Raw genomic sequence first — 8613 nt, forward strand, 5'->3', positions numbered from 1 at the left:
GTGCACTTCTGTGTCCTGTGTGTTGCCCCTTGTGTTGTATTGAGTGTTCTCCTTGTGATTCGTCCCTGCCTAGATGACCATGACCCTCTATTTATAGAATGGTACGTAGCTTAGTGTACAAATTATCACGATGTACAAATATCTAGGACCTAGCTGAATTAATGAGCATTATCCTGGATAACTACTTTTTACCCTATATAGAAGATAAATATCTATCATGGTAACTATTGTGGTACCTGCCCCCTAAGGGGTGAGTCGGTTACCAATTGCGGCCCAGCGCTGCTCTGCCGGAGATGTCAGGACGACTTTCATCGCACTGGGGTGCCAGGATAAGCACCACTTGCACCGGTATTAATCACCCGTCACCTCGCGTTAGGTCAATTACAGGGGTGTCCTTTCTTCCCTAATATTACCTCTGGAGACCTGCTGCATCTTTAGGCTTTGAAAGGCCGCAAAGGCACCGGAGGGGTGGCTCGAAGGGGTCCACAGCCTCCGGGAGCCAGGCCTCCTGCTGAGAGTCCGGAGGCCGAAGGCTCCAGAGGGGGTTGTTGTAGCTCTGAGTTTTGATAATGTCACGTACGTACCAGAGAGGTAGCCCGAAGGGGCCCGCAGCCTCCGGGAGTCGGGCCTCCTGCTGAGTTTCCGGAGACTAAAGGCTCTGGAGGGACCTTTGGTAGCAATCTTCAATCATTGTCTATTTTCCCCCAACAGTACCTCCACATTCTCTGGCCCTGACGTTCTGAGAGGTGAGAGGATGTAGAGGAAAACCAACTCTAGCCTGGTATAGTAATAAGAATGTCCGAAGGCAATTCCCTGTCCCTGAGAAGTTTTTCGGCGGGAACCATGGACATTGATGGCGAAGCTCAAGGCTAATAGTGCATTGGTGGTGGCGACACGCACCAGGGTTTATGCTAAGGTCGGAGGTGCAGCCGGCATCAAAGTCGAAGACCGAAGACGTATTGGCAGACGAGGCATGCTCCAGAGCCTATTGGAGTTGGTATATGCGGTATCGGGACCCGAGGCCATAGGGGCGTCGGTGGAGGTGATGCACTCCAGGGTCCGTGCCGAAGTCGATTTAGATTCTTCAGACTTCTTTGGTGATGGGTCTTCTTGCCATTTGAGTTTGTCAGAGTGAAGCTTACATGTGGGATCGGGGGACTCCCCATGTTTGCCTATTTGAGAATGGCAAGATGGGATGTGTCACTGGCGCGTTTTGACTGGATAATGCGTGGGTTCATTTAGGGCCTTGTGCCCGCGCCCCTGTCATGTGTCGAAAGGAGTCTATGTCATTAATGTGATAGGACGTTCGAGCAAGAAAATGAGGCGTTGCCGTGGGATGTTGCTACGTGTCGGCGGAATGACCGGGATATGGCCACGGGCCCCCAGGGATTAATGGGGGACGCCATGGAACGACACTACGTTGGTTCTACTTCATCTCCCGGGCGTACGTGGCTGCTTGGCCCGGATATAAAGCTGGGGTCATCCGGCTGGATTTACCACTGCCCCACGAGCGAGCAATTAACCTTGACTTGAATATGGCATCGTCTTCCTCCTCATCCTCTTCACAGATGTCGATGATCTCGACTGCTTCTACTAAGGCTGGTCCGTCTCGACTGCCAGCAGTGACGCCGGTGGCCGTCCTGCTTCCGTCCCTATAGGGTGGCCAACTGCCTACCGCTCCTACTCAACCCTCAGTTCAGGAGACCGCGCCTGTCGAGATCATCGATATTTCCGACGATAATGAGGAGACCGACTGGGATCTCCTGCGGAGGGAGAGCAATGAGGAGGAGCAGGCATCCGCGGAGAAGCCGACGGCTTCAACGACGAGGGTGGATGCCGGGAAGAAGGGGGAGGAGGCCCTGACAGTGGCTCCTTCAGTTTCTTCTTTGTCTTTCGATAGCTCGAGGGCTGGCTATTGCATCAACTTCCACGACGGCAGGCCGCAGATGAGGTGCATACGCTGCTTCATGCGTGGCCCCTACCGGGACCCGTAGGAGGCGAAGGTGGCCTTCGGGGGAGCTTCTGGTGAAGCCGTGGGACATTCCTATCTTGTTGTTCGGCTATGGCCCTACTGCGGGCCATAGTTGCCTTTTGCCATCTTGTACTCTTTCTCCTCCTGGTTTGCTCTTTCGAGGTCCGTCTCCTCTGTAGCAGCATTTGTACTATTGCTTATTTGTACGCGTCCTTCGGATGCACAAGTTATTAATAATATTATTTGGACCTTTGGAGGTGATTGTATCTCTTTTTTGGCTGAAGTATAAGGGGATCCTTCGAACAGGTGACCGCATGTCTGTGTGTCTTCGTGTTGCACTTCTTCGTCCCCTTCGTAAGCGATGGCTGGTTTTTGGATGACCGAGGTACCGAGACTTCGCATAGATCGTAGCCGACTTTGTTCCTTCCTGGGGAGAGGTGGCCTCGGGAAGCTGGTAGCGGTAGACACGTAGGGTAACTAAGGATGGCCGGGCGAAGTAGTGGCGACCTCGTCGTTCCCGGCCATCGCGTACTCCTCGGGTTCGGTGTTGGTAGGGCCTTCTTCCAAATTTGTTCTAGATTTCTGACCTAAGGAAGTCTATTTGGAACCTTTGGGGACAAGCTCCGAAGGTGGTCCACGACCCTTTGGGTTCTTAGTTGCTGCTCGGCTCAAGAGGCAACCCGTCCAAAGCCTGGCGACTGTGTGTTGGAGGCGAAACCGAAGGCTAACAAAAGAGGTGGTCCTCGATCCCCTCGACCCTCAGCCGCTGCCCAGCTCCAGAGTTAATCCATCCGGAGCTTGGCGACGGCATATCAGAGGCGAAGCCGAAGGCTTGACGGGAGAGGTGGTCCTTGACCCCCTCGGCCCTCAGCTGCTGCCCGGCTCCGGAGGTAATCTGTCCGGAACCTGGCGACAACGCGTCGGAGGCAAAGCCGAAGGCTACACGGGAGAGGTGGTCCTCAACCCCCTCTGCCCTCAGCCACTGCCCGGCTCTAAAGGTAATCCGTTCGGAGCCTGGCGACAGCGTGTCGGAGGCGAAGCCGAAGGCTAGACGGGAGAGGTGGTCCTCGACCCCCGCGGCCCTTAGCCGCTGCCCGGCTCCAAAGGTAATCCGTCCAGATCCTGGCAACAGCGTGTCAGAGGCAAAGCCAAAGGCTAGACCGGAGAGGTGGTCCTCGACCACCTTGTCCCTTAGCCGCTGCCCAGCTCCGAAGGTAATCCGTCGGAGCCTGGCAACGACATGCCAGAAGCTACTACCCCTGCAATGAACAGTTGGGGATTCCATACTATTTTCCATGCCACGTAGAGTGGGCTTTTACTGAATATTAGCATAGTCTTCATAAACGACGTATGAATTGTGTCTTAGATGAAACTGTAGGGTAATGATTTTACCTTTTACATACGTCTTTGAGTCACGTGGGTCATACCTATTCCTACGGGGAGGGGGATTTTTACCCCTTTGGTCTGTTGGTTGTGCCTCTCGGAGGCTAGTGGGTTTCGCACCCTCGTCCTCCCGTAGTATTTCAGGGAGGCGTAACAGGCTAGCAAGTTTGCTAGACATAGTTTTGATGTACAGCGGTTAGCTGAATGCAAACTCTTTGTATGTCATGTATTAATAAATTTGCGTTGTGTTACCTTTATTTTTTGGCATTTATAATTTATTGCATCAATGCTTCGTTATCGTATCAACGCTTCGCCTGTGCCCCCTATCCCAGCCCCTTCGCATTTTGCGGCTGTAAGCGGCCGTGAGGTGCGAGATCCGAGGGTTACTACGTTGTGTTAGGTGTGAGCAGGGAAGAATGTATCATTTACTAACGTTTTGATGTGTGACGCCTTGTAGTACGGAGGCTAGGCCTTCAAGATACCGGAGGGGTCAGATGATTTTGGCACAGAGACTTTTAGTCTTCAAGGTGCCGGAGGATCATTACTTTGTATAAATCCTTTTTGGCACGGAAGCTAGACCTTCCAGATGCTGGGGAGGTTATCCCTCCGCACGTAAGTCAACCAGGCCTTAAAGATGATAGAGGGTCTTTTGCCTGTCCGGCACGTAGGTTAGCTAGACCTTAAAGATGGCAGAGGGATATATGTCTGTCTAGCACGAAGGATAAGCCTTCAAGATGCTGGAGCAGTCTTTACCTCTCCGCCACGTAGGTCAGTCAGGCCTTAAATATGGCGGAGGGATATACTTCTCCGGCACGGAGGCAGTGCCTTCAAGATGCCGGAGGTTTTTACCTCTCCGGCATGGAGGCAGTGCCTTCAAGATGCTAGAGGGTCTTTGTCCGATAGGTTTTTCAGAACCTCTCCGTCTGGCGGAGGTTTTTGGAAGACATCCCTATTTTCGGGGGTTTTTGAAGACTCTCCGTCCTGCGGAGATTTTGTAAGACTCTCCGTCTTGCGGAGGTTTTGTAAGTCTCTCCGTTGTGGCGGAGGTTTTGTAAGACTCTCCGTTTTTACGGAGGTTTTGTCTCTCCGTTTTTGCCAGAGGTTTTGTAGTACTCTCTGTTTTTGGCAAAGGTTTTATAGGACTCTCCGTTTTTGCCGGAGGTTTTATAAGTCTCTCTGTTTTTGGCAGAGGTTTTATAGGACTCTCCGTTTCTGCTGGAGGTTTTATATGACTCTCCGTTTTTGCTGGGGGTTTTGTAGGACTCTCCGTTTTGGCGGAGGTTTTGTAGGACTATCTGTTTTTGCCGGAGATTTTGTAAGTCTCTCTGTTTTTTGCGGAGGTTTTGTAGGACTCGCCGTTTTTGCCGAAGGTTTTGTAAGTCTCTCTGTTGGCAATAAGCAGCTAATTGCAGTATAAGACATAGCTAGGTCAAACGACTATTCATAACTCATGCCAAATGAAGATGTAACTTAAGTTCTACTGCTTACTGCTAAATAGGGATATAATCTAGATTTAACATTTCTACCTAGTGGCTATCTGTTGTAAAAACTTCTAGCAGTAAGGTTAGAGGCCTCCAACATATTTTGATCTTACTATATGAAAGATAGACCAACTAGGTAAACTATCGATAGGTAATAGTGGGCGTATCTTTGCCAGAATAAGGCCTCTATTATAAGGCTTAAAGGCCTCGAAGCCTATGGCTAAGCCGGGAGAGGTGGTCCTCGACCCCCTCAGCTCTTAGCTGCTACCTGGCTTCGGAGGTAATCCGTCTGAAGCTTGGCAACGGCGTGTCGGAGGTGAAGCCGAAGTCTAGTTGAGAGAGGTGGTCCTCGACCCCCTCGGCCCTTTGCCATTGCCCGGCTCGGGAGGTAATCCATCCGAAGCCTGCCGACGGCGTGTTATAGGCGAAGCCGAAGGCTAGTCGGGAGGGGTGGTCCTCGACCCCCTCGGCCCTTAGCCATTGCCCGGCTCTGGAGGTAATCTGTTTAGAGCCTGGCGATGGCGTATCGGAGGCGAAGGAGAAGGCTAGTCAGGAGGGGTGGTCCTCGACCCCCTCGGCCTTAGCTGTTGCTCGGCTCCGGAGGTAATCCGTTCGGAGCCTGGCTACAGCATTCTCCGACTCAGTCCTTGTTGTTGGGATATTGCACCATCGGTGGCGGAGTTGGTGGCGATGGAGCGGGGTCGGAGGGCTAGGGATTTTCCCGGGAGCTTGCCCCGGGCTTCCAACCCCTGTGTCATCCTTCGTTGGTTCCCTCTGCGACCAGGTATCCTACTTGTCTTCTGAGGTATTCCTCCTAGAAGGTCATGAGGGTTTTGCATTCGTCAGTGTTGTGGCCGCGCCCCAGTCCGTGCAGGATGCACCTGTATGCCTCCAGGGGTACTGGAGCTTGTGGTTGACGTTGAGGTCGCTGTCGGGGGCCACGTGCCCCAGAGCCCGTGGTTTCCTTAGGGCCTCCTTCCCTTTGGGGAGACCGTCGAGGTCGTCCGGTGAACCAGCTTTCAGAGCCGGAGTGGCTCCGACTACGCCTCCATGGACGAGGTGGACTTAGGGTTCCCTGCGCGCGGTTGGCGTCATGAGAGTTGTGTCAGGGGCGCTGGCAGTGTCTGCGCACTCCAGAGCCTTGCGCCTCCTCGGAACCCTCTTTCACCTAAGGGGCCCGAGGAGGACGCTGGGTGGACAGACTCTTCGAAGATGTTGGCTCGCCCAGGGCATCCCGGGTGCTATCGAAGGAGATACTTTGGGACCAAGCCCAAATGGGAACACCCCTGGGTTTGACCGCCTAGAACCACTGGAAAGCAGCCTGCTTGGCTGCGGCCTCGACCAGACCTCTCCTGGTGCGGTGAGGTCTTCGCCATGCAGAGGTTGGAAAGACTCTGCGCCGTCTGGAGTTTCCATACCGACCTAAGGTTCTGGGTTGGTCAAGGTCGGAGGAATGCTGTTCCACATGGCAATGGGGCTGAAGGGTGCATGCGGTGTGCATGGCTGAGACAGCCACGCATATGGTTGCAATGGTGGATATGGAGGCTAGAGCTAGCGCTTTGGTGGTTTTTCTAGTGCATTCCTACCTCTCTTTAGCACTTCTGTGTTCGAGTCCTCACGAACGGCGCGCTGTTGGAGCAAGAGATCGTCTTGCCCCAGCAAGTACGGCGAGAGTTTATTCTAAGGAGGAGACTCAAACTTAGAGACGAAGTTTAAGAGGAAGGAACACCACAAATATATTGATAATAGAAAAATAGATCGGTCTAGGGGAAGTATCAAAGCGTGACTTTGTGTTACCTCTGTGTCTTGTGTGTTGCCCCTTATATTGTATTGAACGTTCTCCTTGTGACCCGTCCCTGCTCAGATGACCATGACCCCCTATTTATAGGGTGATATACAGCTTAGTGTACAAGTTATCACGATGTACAAATGTCTAGAACCTGGCCGAATTACTGAGCATTATCCTGGATAACTACTTTTTACCCTACATAGAAGATAAATATTTACCATGATAATTATTGTGGTGACTGCCCCCGGAGGGGTGAGCCAGTCACCAATTGTGGTCCGGTACTGCTCTGCTGGGGGTGTCAGGACGACTTTCATTGCACTGGGGTATCATGATAAGCACCACTTGCACCGGCATTAATTGCTCATCACCTCACGTCAGGTCGGTTGCAGGGGGTGTCCTTCCCTAATATTATCTCCGGAGACCTGCTGCATCTTTAGGCTTCGGAAGGCCACACAGGCACCGGAGGGGTGGCATGAAGGGGTCCGCAGCCTCCGGGGGCCAGGCCTCCTACTGAGAGTCCGGAGGCTGAAGGCTTCGGAGGGGCTTGCTATAACTCTGAGTTTTAGAAAGACCACGTACATACCAGAGAGATGGCCTGAAGAGACCCACAGCCTTCGGAAGTCGGACCTCCTGATGAGGGTCCAGAGATCGAAGACTCTGAAGGGATCTTTGATAGCAATCTTTAACCATTATTCTTAGACTAATCTATTTTCCTCCAACAGAAAGGATCGTGCCGCGGTCGCCGATGTCGGCGTAGAATCCACCTCATCTGGCCATGATCCATCCATCTGTGCATCCGAAGATAAAGCGGGTGCCGAACGATTTCGATAGATCGATCGCATTTCGTCCACTTGCAGCAGTGGTACTGTACCTTCACTTAATATCCTAATCCTCCGGCCCTAGAGGACCGTGACTCATCGTTACAATCAGTTTGTAATAGTGTAGTTCTTAGATAGTAAGAATCCAATAATTTACGTATTGTAACAATCCAATAATTCAGATTTCATCAATTTTTACATCTTTTATAATCTAGCTTTTTATAATCTAAAATCTACCCGCTATTTTTTATAATCGTTAACCCAAATAAACATACCCTTAACAGCAAAGGTCGCTTGTAGGGATTAATTTTTTTTCCAAAATTTCATGAATTTCAAAAAAAATGAAGGGGAAAAATATTTAATTATGGATTTTTTTTAATGACATATGGAACCACATAGTAGAGGACGAAAAATTATCAAAATTTCATGAATTACAATCTTAATAAAAAATTATAAAACGAAATTGAAATTCTTAGTCACTGGTATGTGTGCACCTTTTCCGGCGGCTGCGTCGCATGAGCTGATAGGCTGCATCCGAAGCAAGCTATGCTGCAAATTACTCCTTTTATGTAAAACCAAAGAAAATTGTGAACAAAAACAATAAAACAAAACTGTATTTCTACACCACCGCAAAGTGAAATAAAAAAGTATGTGCAATCTTGAATGTAGATAGCGCTCATGCTTTGTTTAACCTCGATTCTCAATTATATCACTAGTATAAAATCTATTTTTCTTCCGTATAAGAGGAGGAGAAGAATAACTATGTGGATATACAAGGTATCTCGTTGATCTATCTTTCTTATCTAATATTTTTCCATCTATTAACTTTTTTAACTACTTTATAATTTTTTCACCTATCTCGCTAATATGAGTCACAATACAAATAAAAATATCTCAAAAACTAGTGAAATTTTCTTCTTCAATGAAGAGGTCAGGAACTCAGAATAGTACTCGGTACTTGTGCGTACAAGGCAGCACTACTGCTACTGTTGACTTTTACGAGCCTCCGGGCTGGTCCATCTAAGATGTTCAACAAAGTTGCGCAAAAGACAATGCTTGCGTTACGAGCAGCACTACAAGAAATACCAGCATCAAATGCACAGCACTGCAGTATACGTACGGTATAATGGTCGTTGAAACAGTATGTACTCACCCAGCTTTGTTCATAAC

This window comes from Phragmites australis, chromosome 15 (assembly GCF_958298935.1).
Source record: "Phragmites australis chromosome 15, lpPhrAust1.1, whole genome shotgun sequence".
NCBI classification, from domain to species: domain Eukaryota; kingdom Viridiplantae; phylum Streptophyta; class Magnoliopsida; order Poales; family Poaceae; genus Phragmites; species Phragmites australis.